Here is a 20,616-nt window from a genome sequence, read left to right on the forward strand (position 1 = left end):
CGATCCAGGAAAGGGCGTAACTGATGCACAACCCAAAGTTGTGCAAAGGCCCTCCTGGCCACGGCTGCCACCTGCTCTTTCAGCAGGAGCCAAAGGACCCCCAAATCACGCACTGGGTCTGTCTGAGGCCGTGCTACATCATCCAGCACCAAAGATAACAAAGTCCTGGATCCAGAGGAGCCATTAACCCACAGCCACTCCGTCTTGCCAGAGTTCAGCCGAAGCCTGTTGCTCCCCATCCAGACCCTCACAGCCTCCAGGCACTGGACAAGAGATCAACTGTATCACTTGGTTCATCAGGGGAGAGAGAGAGAACTGAGTAACATCAGCATACTGATGACACCTCATCTCATGATGGCAGATGATCTCACCCAGCGGTTTCATGTAGATGTTGAAAAGGAGTGGAGAGAGAACCGAATCCTGCGGCACCCCACAAAGGAGGGGCCAAAGATGGGACCTCTGGCCTCCTATCACCACCGACTGGGATCGGCCCCGGAGAAAGGAGGAGAACCAGCACAAAACTGTGCCGCCCACCCCCAATTCCGAGTCATCCCAACAGGATACCGCGGTCGACGGTATCGAAAGCCGCTGAGAGATCAAGGAGAGCAAGGATGGTCGCACTTCCACCATCCCGCTCCCGCCAGAGATCATCCATAAGTGCGACCAATGCCGTTTCTGTTCCATAACCGGGCCTGAAACCTGACTGGAAAGGGTCCAGATAATCCGTTTCCTCCAGAACCCTTTGGGGCTGTGATGCCACCACTTTCTCCACCACCTTCCCCAAAAAGGGGAGGTGGGAGACTGGACGAAAATTGTCCAGTACAGTAGGATCCAGGGAGGGCTTCTTGAGGAGGGGGTGCACTAATGCCTCCTTAAAGGCAGCTGGAAACACTCCCTCCTGCAAGGATGTAATAACCATCGCCTGGATCCAACCACATGTCACCTCCTGAGCTGCTTTCACCAGCCAGGAGGGGCATGGGTCAAGATGGCAAGTGGTGGCCTTCCCAGTCCCCAGGACCCTGTCCACTTCCTCAGGAGCAACAGGATCAAACCGTTCCCAGATAACTGGGTAAGAAGAGTCCCCCCAGACCCTGCCCCATGCTCGGAGTCTAACTTGGAACAAATCCGAGTGACTTTGTCCTGCAGATGCTCTGAAAATTCCTCCGCACGGCCCTGCAAATGAACCCCCACATCCCCTTGCTAAGGAGGGACCTAGTGATCACTAGGCTAAACAGGGCCGCTGGGCGGCATTCAGCGGACACGATAAGGGCGGAGAAGTAGTGGCACTTCACTACTCTTATTGCCACAATGTAGGCCTTGATAGCAGCTCTAACGTGTTTGGTCGGATTCAGTCCGTGTCTTCCTCCAGCAGCGCTCTAGACGTCTCTTAACCCTCTTCAGCACCCTCAACTCCTCCGTAAACCATGGGGAGCATCGGGGCCAATGTGGCAAGAGAGGTTGCATAGGCGTGACCCTGTCCAAGGCCCCGGCCGCTCTCTATTCCAGGCAGCAGCCAAGGCCTCCGCTGGACCGTGTAGCAAATCCATGGGAATACCCCCCAGCTCCCTCTGAAACTCCAACGGGTCCATCAGGTGCCGAGGGTGGGCCAATCGCATGGGTCTTGCCTCCCTGCACAGTGGGGAGGCATAGGAGAAACTCAGGGTCACCAGTACGTGATCTGACCATGACAAGGGGGAAAGCTGTAAATCTCCCCTCAGATCATTTTGCCATTGCTCTGACAAAACCAAATCCGGCATGTGGCCACTGTCTCGGGTCGGGTCTTGCACAATCTGAGACAGGCCCATGGCTGCCATGGTGGCCGAGAACTCCCGAGCCGTCTCCAAGGTCCATCCCAGGGACGGCAGGTTGAAGTCCCCCAGAACCATAAGCCTGGGGAACTCCACCACTAGCCCCGAGACGGCCTCCAGCAGCTCAGGCAGGGAGGTTGCCACGCAGCAGGGAGGCTGGTACAGTAGCAGCACTCCCAACTGTTCGTGGGAACCCAAACTAAAGAACAGTGTCTCATAGCCAGAAACTTGTGGAGCAATGCCCCTGAAGGCCACCAAAGATTCCCGGATGACAACAGCCACCCCTCCTTCCCTACTCTGGCATCTCGGCTGGTGCCATACCGTGAACCCAGCTGGGCACGTTTCCAAGAGGGGCACCCCCCCGGGCCCCAGCCAGGTCTCGGTAATGTATGCCAGGCCTGCCCCCTCCTCAGTTATCAAGTCACATATGAGGGGAGCCTTGTTTTTAACTGACCTGGCATTAAGCAGCAGCAGCAGCCTGTGAGAAGAAAATAATTATAAAGGTAGCTATGCTCCACAAATTGAAATACATAAACTAGCTTTTAAGCAATAACTGATGATGCTATAACAAAAGTAGCTTATATGGCAGGAAATACAAATTGCTATGTGAACTGCAGCTTTTAGTCCGGTATCAGCTATATTGAACAGGAAACCATAGAAGTGAAGAAACAAGTAAATTGCTGGTGGAAGGAAAGTGGCAAGAAAAAGGAACAGGGAAGTAGAGTAAAATTGGCATCAAGGATGGTTGCAATCCGTTGCAAATCCTTGGAGTCACGATTGTGGCTTGTGGCTTTGAAGGATAAAAAGGATTGCTGGGAGGGGTTCGGGGCCACTCGGCCTCAAGCTGTCCAAATCGACCGCTTGTCCGTGCTGGTCCTCATTGCAATGGGAATTTAAGTAACTATGTTGTGCTTTGTTTATTGAACTGAATTTGCTTATTGAACTAGCGTTTAGTAAACTCCTTAGAACTTGAAGTGGTCCGAGTTCTGGTGTGTCTGCCTCTCCTGTTTGGCGAGGTTTTCCCCTGACAAGCCGAGGGCCAGGGCCCCTCCGAACCTGCTGACCAAGGCCTGGGAATGAGCCGGGAGGGCCGGACATGCCACCGGCAACACACACCGGGGGCGTCTTCCCCGAAGATGGGCCACCCTCCAGCTCCCGCCATATCGTCCCCTACCCGTCACCACCTCGATAGTGTAGCCCGCCGCATAGTCCCCGGGGGTTCTGGGCCCAAAGGCCTCCAATCTTGGACCTCCGGGGTCCCTAATCCGGGGCAAGGGTTCCTCCTTCCAGCCAGTCATCCTCATTCGTACCCAGACGCTCACAAGCGAGGGAGGGTCACCCCGGCACACCAGCTCACGCTCTCGGCACCGCTAGGGCCCACCCCCCACTAAACCTTACACTCCCTCACACCCTCTGCCCCCTGCGCGACCTCTCTCACTAGTCAGCAGGGTGGGCCTCCCACTCACTCCCTCACACCTCCTGTCTCCCACCCAGGAGTGGATCCTGGTATCCTCATGCACTCCCAGACTCCCTCCCGGACTCTCACTCCCAGGAGGGAGTCCCAGACTCACACTGGAGGGACCCCGCGGTTCTCCACTGGCCCTGGGGGGGGGGTTAAATGGGGGTGGCTAGATTCTTAATCCCCAGTTCACCAGTCTTAAAACCATGGGCTGTTGGCTTCGTATGCTGTCTGGCTGCTCCCCTGTCCAGCTGTTCCTCCGGAGCCAAATGATCTTCTTCCACAGCCTGACTACAAGTCCACTACGACCTTGGCCCCCCAACCCGCCCTGCGTCCTTGCGCCAAACCATCAAGCTCCCAGGACTCCAGCCGCCTGTAAGTTCCCACATCCCTGGAATTAGCTATGTTGCTCCGGGGCTCACTAAGGCACAACATGTAGCCCTGGGGTCACTGGGATTCGCAGGGCTGCTCCAGGGGCCCCTAGGGCTCACTGTGCCACGTGAGGGCCTGCTGCGCCTGCTGGACCTGGGGTTGGATATGATGCGTCTGGGGCTTACCGGGCCCTATGGGACTGGGGCTCGGTATGCCGCACTGGGGTCCGTTGCGGTTTGCTGTGCTGTGTTAGAACTCGCTAGGGCTTCCCGCACCACGCCGGGGCTCACGAGGACTCACTGCGGCTCGTTGCACCCCCCCCGGGGCCGCATCGTTTCAAGGCTCGTCGAAGGTCGCCGTCCAGGCCGAGATCCGCGAGAGCTCTCTTCGCCGTGCCGAGACTAGGTGGGCTCAGTAGGCTCACTGCGGTGCCTGGGTGCCCCTTGGGGTTCACCGCGCCAGAAACCAGCAAAACTCTCTGCTCCGGGGGCTTGGCAGACCACACAGGGACCGCGCCGCACTGGAGCTTGCCCGAGGCTTGTCCAAGGCCGCTGCTCTCCGCCGCGAACTGCCATGCTCTGCCCGCACCCTGCCGCTCCGTCCAGGGGTTGCGCCTGAGTCAACACACCAAAGGGGTAAAACCCCCCTCGCGGTCTCCTTCCCACCCAGTCCCCCCCTAAAAGATGGTAAATCCCAGGGGGAGAGGGTTCACAACTGCAAAACCCCCCCAATGCAGCAGCAATGACCGGCATTTGCTGGCGGCTGCCATCTTGGATTATTGCAGTAATCCTATATAGATCAAATAAGGGGAGACTAAACAGCCTTGTCTCCTTTGCCAACCTGGAGCCAGTCTGTTTGGCCATGTTCTGCCCATATTGTGACTTCCTGACTTGCATACACGTTTCGCATGAGAACAATCAGATGTTCTGGGATTCCCATTTTTCTGAGCACTTTCCATAGCCTGATGTGGTCAACACAGTTGAAGGCCTTTCTATAATCATTGTGAAGGGCATTATTTTAATGTATGATTTTGTGTTCTATATATATATTTCACGTAGTTTGTGGGCATGCATGTGACAGTGCACTCTATCTTACTTATAAAGGGTTAACTTGCTTTGTAAAGAGCACAGCGTTTTTTTCCCCCTACCTTAACTCTTTGTTGAATGCCTGATTGTCTTCGAATAAGCAATTAGCTTGGTACAAGCTTGGTAAAAGTTGCAAGGAAAGGGGCCCTGCATTCCAGAGAGAGATAAGGAAGTAGGCATTCCTTTGGTAACAGGAGAAGAGAGTTGAGCTAACTTTTTCTTTAGGACCCACCTTTACTCCTCCTTAGATCATCCCAAAAATCCCTTGTATGGACATGAGGGGATGTACGATCTGATTACATTTGTAAATGCCTATAAAATCTCTGTTGTTTGCTTTGCAAGGGGTGGTTCTCCTCAACACTTTGCCACTGTGTTGAAGGAGCCATCCAGAATGTTTCTTGGCCAATAAAACTTCTGTTAGCTAAACAAGCCTCGTCTCAAGTTCTATCTGGCTCTTGGAACTTGGGTAAACAAATAAACAAAGGCGTGTGGCTAACAATTGAACCACATGCTGTCTTCTTTGGCTTTCTCCAATATCCAGCATGCATCAACAATCGTCTCGTGTTCTGTGGCCTTTTCTAAAGCCAGCTTGGACATCTGGCCTCTCCTTGGATTCCTCCATGAAGGGCTCTAATCTGTGCTGGATGATCCTAAGCATTATTTTGCTAGCATGTGAAATTAAGGATATCGTATGATAGTTTGCACTTTCTGTTAAGTCTCCTTTTTTTGGTATTGGACTGCAGGCTGACCTCTTCCAATCTGTTGGCCGCTGTGTTGTACTCCAGATTTCCCTGCAAAGCTTGGTTAGCGGCTTTACTGATTGTTCTTCTGTTGCTTGCCGTATTTCTGCTGATACTCCGTCAATTCCTGTAGCCACTCAAGTACGTAGGAATGGATTTATTTATTTAACAAATGTATATGGATGCCCATCTCACTGAATGTGACTCTGAATGGTGTATAACCAACAATTAAAACAATGTCACGGCTGCTAAAAAAATAAAATAAAGCAAGACTGCAGGAGAAGAACGTCCACCTGAACACAGTATAATCATTGTGCAGGTTCCCCGTGGACGTTTTCAGGGCCTTCCAAAAGGCTAACAGGGATGGGGCTAACCTCTAATTTCCTGTTCTTTCCTCTGCTGATTAGAAACCCAAGTCTATCGGAAGACAACCCGCACCAATCAAGTACTCCATTACCAAAGTCACAACCCAACCTCCCACAAGAGGAGCCATGTAAGAACATTATTCAAGCGAGCTCAGATGCATTGCAGCAACTCAGAACAGCAGAAAAAGGAAACAGACCGCCTATACATCTTCCAACTTCCATCTTCCTGTACAACATCTTCACCCATGAACACCAACCAGCAGTCAGAAGACAGGATGAAAACTCCTTAATCTCACAACACATGGACAGACTCGACCATAGTTTCAACTGGGAAACTGTCAGCATCTTAGACCAAGCTAAATCCAAAAATGCGAGGGAATTCCTGGAAGCTTGGTGTTCAGACAAGGCAGCCATCAACAGACACATAAACAGCATCTACACACTATTCAAAAGAGACAAAGGGCCAGAAGATCGCCTCACCAGCAATCATCACCCAGATAAGCAGAGGTTACCACCAGGCACACAACCAAGCAGCAAACACATGCCAATCAAGGAACTACCAGAGGAGCAAAGCAAACCCCCCCACCCCCACCAGCACTGGCACAGCAGGCCACAGCACATAAACAGAGAGCAAACCCCATCCCATTCTAGCACTGAAGATGTTACCTAGCTGGGTAATGAAACGTTTGCGAGAAAAAAACCAAGCTCAGAGAACCCCAAGGACTCCACAATGCCATTTCTGTCCCATGCCCACTGTAGGTGAATTTCTGAGTCCTCCTTCCCCGGGAGGGCTCAAGACATCCTAAACAAGGCTGCTGGGCAGATATCCGTGGACTCAGTAAGGGCAGAGAAGTACTGTCGCTTCACCACCCTTACCGCCACTATGTATATAGTAGTCCTTTGGGTTCTGCTGTTGTGCAGTTCATCTGTGGACACGGAGGTGGCTCTGCAGTCCCAGTCTGGAAGTGCAGAGTCTAGCGCAATGGGGCCACTGGAAGTCCATTGTTGTAGTGACTGTGGGTGTTATTCTGTGACGCTGCTCACGGTTTTCTATCAGTTTTTGGCGGTGCCGGTCTTCAAAGCTGTGGAGGCTTCATAGCACAGGGCTCGCCAGCGGGTTCTGTCAGCAGCCGCAGGTCCTAGTTCCCTTGGCTGGATGTCACCGTGGCGTAGGGTTTCTTTCATGCCTTTGTAGAGCTTGCATGGTCGACCTCAAGGTCTCTTCCCAGTACACTATAGAGCAACTGGTGAGGCATACGGTGGTCTGATGACGTGTCCCACCCACTGCATCTGGGCTCTGACAAGCAGGGACTCCATGCTGGTGGACTCAGCATGATCAAAGACCTCCAGGTTGGAGACATGGTCTTGCCAACGAATGCCACGGATGGAGCGGAGACCGCGCATGTGAAATTTCTCCAGTTGTTTGATGTACCTTCGGTATGAAGTCCAGGACTCACAGCCATACAGGAGAGAAGGGATAACCACAGCTCTAAACTATCAGCTTTGTGGAGATATGGATGTTGTATTGATTGAGCAGTCTAGTATGCAGCTGCCCCAGTGCCTGGCTGGCCTTGCTGATCCTGGAGTCAATTTCTTTGTCCAAAGACCCATCGCTCGAGATGATGCTTCCCAAGTATTTGAAGCTGTTTACATGTGTCGGATCACAACAAACTGTGGCAAATGCTTAAAGAGATGGGGGTACCAGACCATCTTACCTGTCTCCTGAGAAATCTGTATGTGGGCCAAGAAGCAACAGTTAGAACCGGTCACGGAACAACCGAGTGGTTCAAAATAGGGAAAGGAGTACGACAAGGCTGTATACTGTCACCCTGCTTATTTAACTTATATGCAGAATGCATCATGAGAAATGCCGGGTTGGAAGAATCACAAGCCGGAATTAAGATTGCAGGGAGAAACATCAACAACCTCAGATATGCAGACGATACCACCCTAATGGCAGAAAGTGAAGAAGAACTAAAGAGCCTTTTGATGAGGGTGAAAGAGGAGAGTGCGAAAGCTGGCTTGAAACTCAACATTAAAAAAACTAAGATCATGGCATCTGGACCCATCAATTCCTGGCAAATAGAAGGGGTAGAAATGGAAGCAGTAACAGACTTCATTTATTTGGGCTCCAAGATCACCGCAGACGGAGACTGCAGCCATGAAATTAAAAGACGCTTGCTCCTTGGGAGGAAAGCTATGGTGAACCTAGATAGCATATTAAAAAGCAGAGACGTTACCTTGCCGACAAAGATCCGCGTAGTCAAAGCTATGGTTTTCCCAGTAGTAACGTATGGCTGTGAGAGCTGGACCATAAAGAAGGCTGAGCGCCGAAGAATTGATGCCTTTGAACTGTGGTGCTGGAGAAGACTCTTGAGAGTCCCCTGGACTGCTAGGAGGTCAAACCAGTCAATCTTAAAGGAAAACAACCCTGACTGCTCATTGGAAGGATGGATAATGAAGCTCAAACTCAGATACTTTGGTCACCTAATGCGAAGAGAGGACTCTTTGGAAAAGACCCTGATGCTGGGAAAGATGGAAGGCAAAAGGAGAAGAGGACGGCAGAGGATGAGATGGTTAGATAGCATCACTGCAGCAATGAGCACGAAACTGAGCCAACTCAGGGAGGCAGTGAAGGACAGGAAGGCGTGGCGCAATGTGGTTCATGGGGTCACGAAAGTCGGACACGACTTAACGACTGAACAACAACAACACATTTGTCGGTTAGGTGTCGTCAACAGTGATTTTTGGTTCTACCGGTTGGTATTTGGCACGGGCTGGTAAAGTCTTATTCTGGCTGATAGGTGAAGAGCATAGCAGCATCTGAGAATTTGTTCAGCATCAACTGTAGATCACTGTCTTTGTGCACCAGGAGCGCACAGTCATCAGCAAAGAGGGTTTCTTGGATGACCGTATGAGGCACTTTGTCCGTGCATTCAAGTGGCGAAGGTCAAAGAGAGAACTGTCCAATCGGTACCTGAGGTACGCTCCCTCCTTCAGACCCTGGACAACATGTAAGCAAAGAACAGATTGGACAGAACTGGGGCTAGCACACAACTCTCCATCGGAAAGGGCAAATGCAGCTGATGTATCACCGTTGTAAAGAACCGGTCCTATCATTCCGTTATGGAGTAGCTGAATCAACTTCACAAATCTCCTTGGCCATCCATAATGTCTCAGGATGATCCAGAGAGCCTCCCTGTTTACAGCGTCAAATGCCTTTGTCAGGTCAATGAAGACAGAGTAAAGAGGCTTGTTCTGCTCAATGCCCTTCTCCTGGACTTGCCTCGCAGCAAATAGCATGTCTGCTGTCCTCTGTTCTGGCCGAAAGTCACACTGCACCTCTGGAAGGTTCCTTTCCGAGGCAGTGACAAAATCAAAGCCACACTCAGGCTGGGTGGTTGTAACTCGCAGCTCAGAGGCTACACTTTCCTGCTTCCTCTTCCCCTGTTTTTTGTAACATCCTGCATCTGGTGGATGACGCAAAAGCTACACGCTCTCCTAGTGTTCCTAATAAAGACATTATCCAGTTTTCGATGTTGATATTAATAATCCCTTTTTGCTTCTTCTGGACATCCAAAAGTAATTCAAAGTAGAGCTACTAGATCAGGGCTGCAAAAAGAGTCAGAGGACTAGCAAACGGACACCAGGAACAGTTATTGGTCTCAGTTGCTGCTGAGCTGTTTAGTGGTGGACCAGATCTGACCATTCAAGGCTGCTCCTCTGAAGCTATTAAAATACCAGATAATGGGTCTCCCTGAGATACTATTTATGCGTTTGTTTTCTGTTTCTATTTCTATCCTGCTGCAGTCCAAACTGCATTAGTGTTTGGAAACTGACAGCCCTGCTTGGTCCCGATCCCACTGACATTCCTCCCTCTCGCTGTGCGTTCACCCACCCCAGGAGTCCCCCAGGGACTGGGGCACGGACACTGTACTTTGTGGTAAGAGCCTGAGCCTCCCTCTTTCTCACTCTCTTTCTACTCTCAGCCACCAGCGCTGAGAATACAAACCATAGCTGGCTTTGCACCACGTGCCCAACCTAGCTCTGAACCTGCTTCCTGGTTGCACACTGAATCAAACGGCTTGAACCTAAGCGGTGGCGCAGAGCACCAGCACACCAAGCCACATAAATAACCACACTTAGTATACTTCATGTTTGAGTTCCAGGGAAGCTGCCTGAAACTAACACTGTGTTTGTAGTTAAACATTCAAATATTTAATTAAGCATGGCTTTGAGGTGGGGGGTGGGAGAGAATAAGTGTAAATTTGAGGGTAAAATAAGAGATTAATTTAAAAATTACATTTGTATTTGTTTCTTTACTAAATTTGTTTGTGTGTGCGTGTGTGCGCACACGCCTTTGAGTCAGTTTTTAGACTCCTGGCGACTGCCTGGACACGTCCCTGCGGCTTTCTTGGTAAGGTTTCGGGAGTGGCTTGCTGTTGACTCCTTCCCGGGGCGGAGGGAGGGGGACTGGCCCAGGGTCCCCTGGCTGGCTTTGTGCCTCAGGCGGGACTAGAGCTTCCAGCCTGGTGAGGCTATCAGTAGAATAACCTGCCTCTGATGGCTTCTGGTGGGAGGGCATGCGCCGAGCGCCCTCCGTGAAGCAATGTCATTTTGCTGGACTCAGGAGTTGTGCCTTCTCTGGCAGCACCTGCCCTGTGGAACAGCACCCACAGCAAAGGTTTGGGTGGCCCCCACCCCGTTAGCCTTCCTGAAGAGGCCAGCTGAATCTCCACAGAGAGGTTATTCCACAGAGTCGGTGCTGCCGCGGAAGAGCCAAGCCTCCGTGCTTCAGGCCCCCAAGCCTCCTGGAGGTGGGGCATCGGTAGCCGTTTCTTCCGAGTAGGTCTAACCAGAGTAGGCAGTCCTGCAGGATTCCAGGTGGCAAGCCATGAAAGACTTTATAGACTTTTTTAAAACCAACACTTTAAACTGGACCTGGAAACCAGTTGGTAACAGTGCAGTACCTGCAAAACCAGCATTACTTCTCCCAGTGCTGGAAGCCAGAATGTATTTGTCTGTCTGTCTGTCTGTCTGTCTGTCTGTCTGTCTGTCTGTTTGGTGCCTCCGAGTCGGCGTTGGCTCCTGGCGACCGGCTGGACTAGTCCCTGCGGCTTTCTTGGCAGGGCTTTTCGGGAGTGGCTTGCCCTGGCTGCCTCCTCCCCGGGGCGGAGGGAGGGGGACTGGCCAGGGTCCCCCGGCTGGCTTCGTGCCTCAGGCGGGACTAGAGCTCACCGTCTCCCGGCTTCTAGCCCGGTGCGTTCACCACCACACCAAACTGTCTCTCTTATTTATTTATTTATTTATTTATTTATTTATTTATTAAATTTGTCTTGGTCACCCACTCCAAAAGACTATGGTCAGCATTTATAATATTTATAAGGTCATCCAACCCAAACAATATGACTCTGTGTGATATACGACAAAAATAAACAATTCACAAAAAGCCACGCATTTATTTATTTATTTATTTCCATTTGGACACCACCAACTCCAACTGACTCTGGGCAGCTCACAACAGCAATAAAAAAGGAACAGCAATATGTGGCCCAGATAAAATAAACAGTGAACAAGAGGGGAGAGTGGGTGCGCTCCAGGTCCCCTCAATTAAATGTTGCCATCTCGTGGGATGACGTGCCTCCTCTGTCACCGCCCCTGCCCTCTGGAACATCACCCCTCGGAGGTTCGTATGGCAGCCCCTCTCCAGAGGTCCTTAAGACCCGGCTCTGTTTTTAACTTTTAACTGACAACCTCCTTGTTTTTAACTTTTTAAGTTGTATGTTCCAGTGTTGTAAGCTGACCAGAGTCTTTTGGAGTGGGCGACCGAGGCAGATTTAATAAATAGCTAAATATCCAGCCAACAGCAATGTGCACGCGTCCCACATGGGCACTGTTCACCCTAGCCCAACCCTGGGAGAAGAGCCGGTTCTTTAGGGCCCTCCAGAATGCCACCATCCGCCAGGCAGCCACCTGGACCACGAGGGAAACCTCGCCGCGAGGGGCAGGAGAAGAGGCGCTGGCAAGGAAAGCGGGCCGGACATCAGAACAAACGGCGGGAGTTGCCGAGAAGAGAAGGGAAGCCAAAGGCAAGAAAGACAAAGATCTCAGGAAGGAGCTTAACAAAGAGTTTCAGAGAGCGATTGGAAGAGACAAGAAGTAGTATTACAACATCTGTAAAGACACTGAAGATGGAAACAGGCATGGAAAAACAAGGAGAGCCTTCTGAAAGATCTCTGAATTCAGAAGGAATTTCCAGTCTTGAATTGGTGCGCTAAAGGACACCGAGGGACAGATAGTAACCGATTCAAGGAAGATCAAAGATGGAAGGAGTAGACTGAAATACTGCACAGTAAATATGTTCTTATCCAAGATAGCTTAGAAGATATTCCCTACTTACAAGAACCTCTCGTAGTACAATACAAAATACAATACAAAATACCTTAATGACCAAGTATAAAATATATACAAGGAATTTGTCTTCGGTGACGAACAGCAAGATCAACGGTGCGTTTGGATAACAACAGAAAATTAATAAACAGTAACAATAACACTGCCCAGTAAAATAACTTAGAAGATGAAGTTAGATTGGCACTCCGGTCATTACCGGGTCAGAAGGCTACAGGAATTGATGGAATACCCACTGAAATATGGCAAGGAACAAAAGAAGAACCAGTCCCGGTTCTAATCAAGCTTTGCCAGCAAATCTGGGGAATGACACAATGGCCAACAGGTTGGAGGAGGTCAGTGTATATGGCCAATACCAAAAAAAAAAACACAAAACAAAACCTCAAGAAAAGTGCAAACTATTGTACAGCACCCTTAATTTCACATGGTAGCAAAATAATGCTTAGGATCATCATCCAAGGCAGATTGGAGCCCTTCATGGAAAGGGAGATGCCAGATATTTAAGCTGGCTTTAGAAAAGGCCAAGGAACATGAGACATGATTGTTGAGGCATGCTGGATAATTGAGAAAGCCAAAGACTATCAACACGGAGGCAGTATGTGCTTCATTGATTATAGAAAGGCCTTCACCTGGGTAGATCGTGCCAAGCTGTGAAATGTGCTTAGGATACTGGGAATCCCAGAGGAGCTGATTGTTCTCATGGAAAACCTCAATACAGGTCAGGAAGCCACAGTGTGGACCGAACATGGCGAAACAGTCTGGCTCCCGGTTGACAAAAGAGTGAGACAAGGCTGCTTACTCTCCTCTTATTTACTCGACCTGTATGCTGAATATATATTAAGGGAAGCTGGATTGGAAGAAAATGAGCTTAGTTGTAAAAGTGGAGGAAGAAACATTAATAACCTGAACTATGCTGATGTCTCTACTCTACTGAAAATGCAAATTATCTGCAAACTCTAGTAATGAAAATCAAGGAATGTAGTGAAAACATGGGATTAAGATTACATATGAAGGAAAACAAATTAATGATGGCAGGCCTTAGAATTGACAATGCAGACACTGAAGCGGTGGAGAGCTTCTGCCTTTTAGGATCAACCATCAACAGTAAAGGCACCAGCAGTCAAGAAATAACGCTGCAGACCAGCACTCAGCCGTGATGAAAGATAATGTTGCGTTTCTCAGAAGAGACCAAGCTGATGAAAACAGTCATTCAGCTACCAAGGGACTAAGCCTATGCCTGCTGTAAAAAACCAGATGTCTTAATTCTCCAAGCCCCTTTAGAGAGGACTTGGACTTGGCAAGGGCTTCAGCCTCCGAGGACACATGAAGCGAAGTTGGAGACCCTGAAGTTAGCCAGATAAAGGAGTGGCTGCTGGCAGGGGAAGCCCGACGGAAGCTACAGGGCCCCTTAGCTGCCACTACACTTCAGTGGGGGAATCTAAGCCAACATGTCCTTGGCCGGAGAAACTTCAGTGGCCGTCCTGTCCGCCTTGTGCCTGCCTGTGCCAATTCTGATGTCTGAACTGACCCCTGGGGACCTTGATTCTGGGCGTGGACTGCTGGCTGGCCTCTTCGTGCTTGGTCTGACCCGGGCAGTGCGCCTGCCCTTGCAGCTCTGAGGAAAGGCTGCTTATGGCTCTATGACCAGTGACCAAGAATGGTACAGTCAGGGTCTTTAGCTGGTGCCTCAAACAGAAGGTGATTCTTCCTAAGCGCAATTCTCACAGTTCTCTGTTGAGAAGGATGGGATGGGCTCCAACCCAGAATTCCAGCAGCCACGCTGTTTCGCATTTCGAGGGTGGTCTTTGCGCTGATAAGGGAGAAGCCTGCAGCTGGCTGTGTACATGATGGTCTCCGGAGTCTTGATCTATCTGGGAGCCTACCCTGGCAGATAGAAAGTGGATCTGACTTATGAATACTCCTTATGGACAGTGAGCATCTTGTTAGTAACTCGAAAATAACTTCTTTTGCAGTTTGTGAAAGTGCTTTACATATAATGTATTTGTCAAACTTTCAGTAAATGGCTGGGCAGCAGGACAGGTAAGTGGATATATCGCTGACACAGAAATTATCCTCAAACAAAGCTTAACAATGGTTCCTGAGTAGGCAGTTGGGTTTCAAACCGAGATGTCCATCCCTGCCTCTGTGATTCTACGCTCCTGTCCCCACTTGCACCTTAACATGGCAAACCCCGAGCCTCTTCTGCATAGTGCTGTCCTCCTGCGGAAGGGTTGGGAGATATAGGCCCCCTCCCCTCATTCGCTAGCCAGCTCCACCACAGCCATTTCTCTCCCAGCCATTGCCCGTCCTGAATTCTGCTGAGACTCCTCGTCCACCCACTTTCTCCCTGCTCCTGGTAGGGGAGGGGAAAGCAGCCTCCACTGCCTCTACCAGGGAAGAAGAAGGGGGCTGGTGCGTTAAGCCCGGCAGCTGGGCAAGCTTGGCAGGATCTGTCTGCCTCCTCTCCAGGGCTTTCTGTCCCAATGCCTTCTCAGGTGTTTCTTTATTGCACATAGTTTTAACCCAGGAGATGCTCAAAGAGGCAAGGGGGGGACCATCCCCAAGAACCTCTGCTCCCTAAGACAGTGCCCTGGGGACGGACGCTTTCCCGTTGTCTGTGATGTCCTGAAAGGGGGTGGCAGCAAAGCCAACTCCGGCTCTCTCTGTTGGAACCACGGCGAGAAGTCCTATGGGCGGCAGCCAGGGTGGTGCAGGGCAGCCAGCGGACCGTGCTCATGAGATGCAACTGGCGCTGCAGCCCCTTCTGGCTGCCCCTCTAACACGGCCAAGATCACACGTGTGGGTGCGGGGGCAGGCAAAAACGACACAGCGCGAGGAAGCAGTCTTGAGCCAAAGCTGTGCCTGTGTGGGGAGGAGCGCAGAGGTAGCGCCCCGCCCTCCATGCTTCTGAGAGCCATGGGCGGGGGGGGGGCAAGGTGGAAGCTGCCACTGGAAGCCATTCAGATGGTTTGACATGGCACCCTGTTTCTGAGGTAAGAGGGTGCCTGGCCAACCTGATCCAGAGGGCTGCAAACTGAATCCTGTGTGGGCAGAAGACTGTCTGGAAAATTGTGTGTCAGTAGCAGAATGAGGAGGCACCCACTAGGGAGCACCTCAGCACCCGGAATTAGGTGGCCCAAGGATCCCAAGGCCTCTGTGCACGTGCCAGAGCACGGGGAACAAACCAGAAGAACCCAATGTCTCAGTGCAGGAAGGCCAGTCGGGTTAGATGTCACTGAACTTGGTGAGATGAACGCAACGGCTGGAGGGTGGAACTTACTCCAAGGGAGGGAGGCTGTCTTATAGATGGAGGAAGGGCACCCCGGGCAGGAATCTGAGCTCCAGAGTCCAGTTGAGGGCAGCGGGGTGAGGATCCAAGCAAAGGGAAAGAAAACGACAATCCTATTACCGCTGGGCTGTGCCCCCCAGACCAGATTATAGAATTTAAGGCAGGAGAGACGCGGTATTAATGGGAGACTCGAACCAGCTGGACATCTGTTGGAAAACAGCAACTTGGCCCCAATTGCAAGGTCCTCCTGCTTCCTCAGGGGTCTTGCCAAGTGTTTCATTTCCTGAAGAGTGAAGAAAGGCAAAAGCACCAGCACACCCACATCGCTTCTGCATCAACAGCGGAGGGCTAAAGAGGTGTAAGGCACTCTTTTATTACCCAAGTTTTTAAAGAGTCAAATAAAATAAAAAAACTTGAGACGAGACTTCTTTTAAAATAAACAGATGTATTTTGATCAAGACACAGCTGGGTGAACCCAATCAACACCTTGATAATTGAATGTTGACTGAAGGCACACCCTTTCAAAACAAGCATCAGAAATTTACAGGCATTCACAAATGTATCAAACTTTTAATCAGAAAGTACATCCCCTCATACCCATACAAGGAAATGCAGGGATGGTCTAAGGGGGAAAAAAGGTGGATCCCAGAAGGAGAAAGTGAGCTCAACTCTCTTCTCCTGTTACCAAGGGAATAGCACATGTTAGCACATCCTTATCTCTTGTAGAATTCAGGGCCTCTCTCTTTGCAACTTCTACCAAGCTAATTGTTTATTCATTCGAAGACAATCAGGCATTCAACAAAGAGATAAGGTGGGAGAAGAAAACACTGTTCTCTTTAGAAGGCAAAAGCAAGTTAACCTTTTATAAGATAGAATGCACTATTTATACATTATGTGAAATATATAGAGAGTATAAAATTGTGTATTAAAATAATGCCCTTCATTTCCTCCCTTTGCTTTTGAACATAAGATGCTTCTTATGTATGGGATTTTATACTTTTCGGAAGAAAGTGAAGGACCTTTGGCAAGTTTGGCAAGTGCTTATGCTTGATTTCTGGGGGCTATAACTACAGTTAAATCATCGATCCTGGAAGCGGCAACATTTCATATAAGGGGAATTAAGCAAGGCAAAAACAGGAGTCCAGCGAAAGCCAATGAAATCATTAACCCTATGCGTTTCCAATCAGAAAGCAACTACCAAACCATCCAAGATTTAGCCCTCCTGTCCAGGTCTAAACTGGAACATGGGCAATTTCACACATCTGGTCTATAATCCTTCCTTCCTTCCTTCCTTCCTTCCTTCCTTCCTTCCTTCCTCCCTCCCTTCCTTCCTCCCTTCCCTTCCCTTCCCTTCCCTTCCCTTCCCTTCCCTTCCCTTCCCTTCCCTTCCCTTCCCTTCCTTCCCTCTCTCTTCCACTTTCTCCACTCCCTCCTTCTTACCCACATACACATACTCATTAAGGCAGTTAGCAGTAACTGTGAGATCCACAGCTATTGGTCATCACATGCTGTTGCCCGCGTCCGCTCGCTCTCTTTCCCTTTGCATTCATAACTGGAATGATAAACCTTTTCTATGTAAGGTTTGCCCCGTTCGACAGAGAAACTCCCGTGACACGTGTGGTTCACAAAAGAGGTTTACTCATGCGTAACGTAGCAGTCACAAGCAAAGCCAGGACTGGCTTGGTACAATTGCATCACTCGTTATATTCCCCCCTTCCCACGCTTTTTTCTGCCCCGCGATCGCGTTACCGCTGCGGATTATCGGCCCCCCAATAATCCCTCTTGATTGTCCATGATGGCAGGTTCGGTCAGGGTCCATTGTCCTTGATTGACAGTCCCCCTCCGGCTTGGGTTGGTCCCTCCCCGTTACGTGCAAGCCCGAGGGTTCTGTGCTGCGCGGCGATCTTGTTTCGCTGCCTGCGGCCCCGTTCATTGTTGGCTCGCGCCGTTATCAGTGTATAGTTAAAGCTTCTGCTGCGGTTTTCCTGTTTGGCTGGGCGCAGGTGGCCCATTAATTAGTGGCGCTTTCAGTTCCTCTTTCCCTCGCTAGCTGCCGCCGGTGGAGTTCGCGTGGTCTGGCTGCGAGCTTCCCCGAAGCCCCGTGCTGGCCGAACCTGACATTCTACAGGTTAAAAAAATACATTCAAACTCATTGTACTCAAATGGATGACAGGGCTCCATTAGCAGTTTCATTGGTTAGTATATCAGCAAAAGCTTAAAGGTACAGAGGCAAACAAGCAGTTAATTTTTATGAGTTCTTCATTAGTGGAACCCATCCCTTAGGGATGGGTTTAAGAAACAATATCTCCGCTGGTCTGTTAGCCGAAGATTGCATTGTTGGAGACGCGGCCACAGCCATGTTAGCCACTGCGGACGTTACTCATTTTCTCACTAAAGGAATTATACATGGAATAAACATTAACCCAGCAAATGCACATAAAAGCAAAAATAATACTTGTCTTATCCAGGCGCTTCCAGGTAGCCAGGAGAACCACTGATCTGAATTTATAAACCTTTCAGAAGCTTTTCCTTGCAGGTTCTTTAACAACCTGTCGAACTACTCCTGATTTATTGGTATAAAAACAACACTCTTCTTCCAAGAAAAGACAGAGGCCTCCCTTCTCAGCTGTGAGGAGATCAAGGCCTCGTCTGTTTTGGAGAACTACAGCTGCCAATGAATCCATTTGGTTCTGGAGTTCTAGTACTCCTTGAGCTATTTGATCCAAACTTCTTTGAAAATCTTTTGACAGTTGTTGAAACTTGGTAGCAGAATGTGTTATTCCGGCAATCCCAGTTCCCATAGCTACTCCTATAGCCATTAACAAGGGAAGAAGAATTGGGACTCTTTTCTTCTGAATATGTCCTATCAAAGGGATCGGCAGGTCTTGCTTATTTACAATAACCCCAATATCAGGAGACAGGAAAACCAAAGTACATATTCCTTCCCAGTTAAGGGGCAGGCATCGGAATGCCTTGTCCCCACGGAGAAAGAAAACTCCTCCCTCTTCCAGGCACGGTCTCAAAGTAAATTCAAAATCTTTTTCCTGTGAGCTTTCACTGAACCTCACAATGAAAGTCTCAGTCAAATACATCCCAATCAATGGTTGCACCCCTTCTTGTGGGCTCACAGGGGCTTCCATTGATTTGTTTACCACCACTCCTGGCAGTGAAGGGTCCACAAAATATGAGGAGTCTTCCCATTGTCCCTCTTGGGACCTCTGGGGAATAGGGAAACAATTCTTTCCCTTCTTGCTCTTTAAGAGCCAAGGGGGGAGATCGAACTGAGCGTAGGCAGGTTTATCCAGACACCAGTTCTCTCTCACTTTTCCTTGCACAATAGTTACTCTGGATCCTCTAGTTAAATACACATCTTTGATCTGCTTTGTAGGTGCATACATAGCTTTTATCATCGTGAGGGTATGATTACAAACCATCAAAACCACCATAGAACAAGCATTCACGTCAATTCTTCCCATTTCCACTCGTTTCTTAGGTTTATGAGGATCATGTCGCTGAACACATATTGGTGTTTTATCCAGCATTTCTACTCCAAGAGCAACAGGCCCATCTATGGGGGGGCCCAGTTTCAATCCCATTCTCAGTATCATCTTCTTAAGTGTATCAAAATAAGCTTGAGCAATTCCACTCTGGGGTCTTTTTCCAGTGAAAACCAACTTAGTCTTGATTTTGTACCACCATTCTGCTGGGACAGGAAGGGCTTGGTGAACCCCTGGGGCTATAGGTAAACATATCCAACAGTCCTTTGCTATTTCGGGGTTATCTTCCTGCAGCAGAGTTTGGGACAAAACCACAGTATCATACATATATGTCTTATTAGGCTGTAGACGGGACACAAACTTCTCTGAATCCTTTCTACGTATTATCTTGTAAGTTGGTGCAGGAGAGGGTGGTCTCCGAACTCCATACCTTTGGATATAAGCATCAATATTGTCAACCAAAAGAAACACTTCAATTACCAATAGGCTTATGATCAAATTCTTCAGACAAACACTCTTTGATCTGTCCCTGGGCATCCAAGGCATCAAAACATCCCCCCTCCAGAAAATAGTAATCAGTCCCATCTTTATCTCTTCCCCAAAAAGTGCGGGGAAACCAACAACAAATGAAAAGTACTCCAAAACAAACAATCAACACAATAAAAACAATATCAGTTTCACCACTTGGTTCGTGACCAAGCCAACACATCTAAAAATCGTGTGGCTGGTGTAGTCTATAGTTTCAAATCTTCTGGTTGTTCTTGAATTAGGTCACTACCGGTGGACCTAATTAGTCCTTAAAAAGATCTTCTGGTGAAGCTGGAGAGTGCTGCAATTTTAAGTCCGTCGACCGAGGAAACTTGCCAAGTGTTTGGGGGTTCCTTCACCTGCTTGATCCTGGATCCGTGCACCCAAGCTTTGATGCCCTTGACTTTTACAGCAGTTGGCGTGCTCAGGAGGACTTGCTTCGGCTCAGACCACTTCGGATCAGTGCAAGTTGGGAACAGCTCCTTCACTCTAACTCACTGGCCTGGCTGGGCGATGGGTGGTATGTCAGGAGCGACTGGCAAGGCGTCTTGGACCTGCAGGGAAATAGAAGATAAAACGTGCGCCAGCTTCTGCAAGTATTGAGAAATGTTTTTTTCCCCAGTCCATGCAGTTTGCACTTCATGAGATACAAACAGTCTCCCATAAAGCATTTCAAAGGGGGACAACAATAGTGGCCCTCTGGGCATAGCCCTGATACGTGTTAGAGCAAGGGGCAATATTTTGGGCCATGGCAACTGAGTCTCCTGACAAAGCTTGCAAGCTGGACCTTTAAAGTACGGTTCATACGTTCAGCCTTGGCTGAAGCCTGTGGCCTATAACTGGAATGTAAATACCAAGGAATGTCCAGGAATTTACTGACTTGTTGAGTGACTTCAGAGGTGAAGTGCCGGCCATTATCTGATTCTAACCCTTTAGGGACCGAGAATCTTGGAATGATGTACTCCACTAGGGCCCTAACCACTTCTCCTGCACGCTGAGATGAAACAGGGAAGGCTTCAGGCCATCCGGAGAACAAATCCACAAAGACCAAAAGATGATTTTTGG

Source organism: Python bivittatus, unplaced genomic scaffold, assembly GCF_059951505.1.
Source record: "Python bivittatus isolate LINGU-HERP-01145 unplaced genomic scaffold, Pbiv_v1 ctg000340_np1212, whole genome shotgun sequence".
NCBI classification, from domain to species: domain Eukaryota; kingdom Metazoa; phylum Chordata; class Lepidosauria; order Squamata; family Pythonidae; genus Python; species Python bivittatus.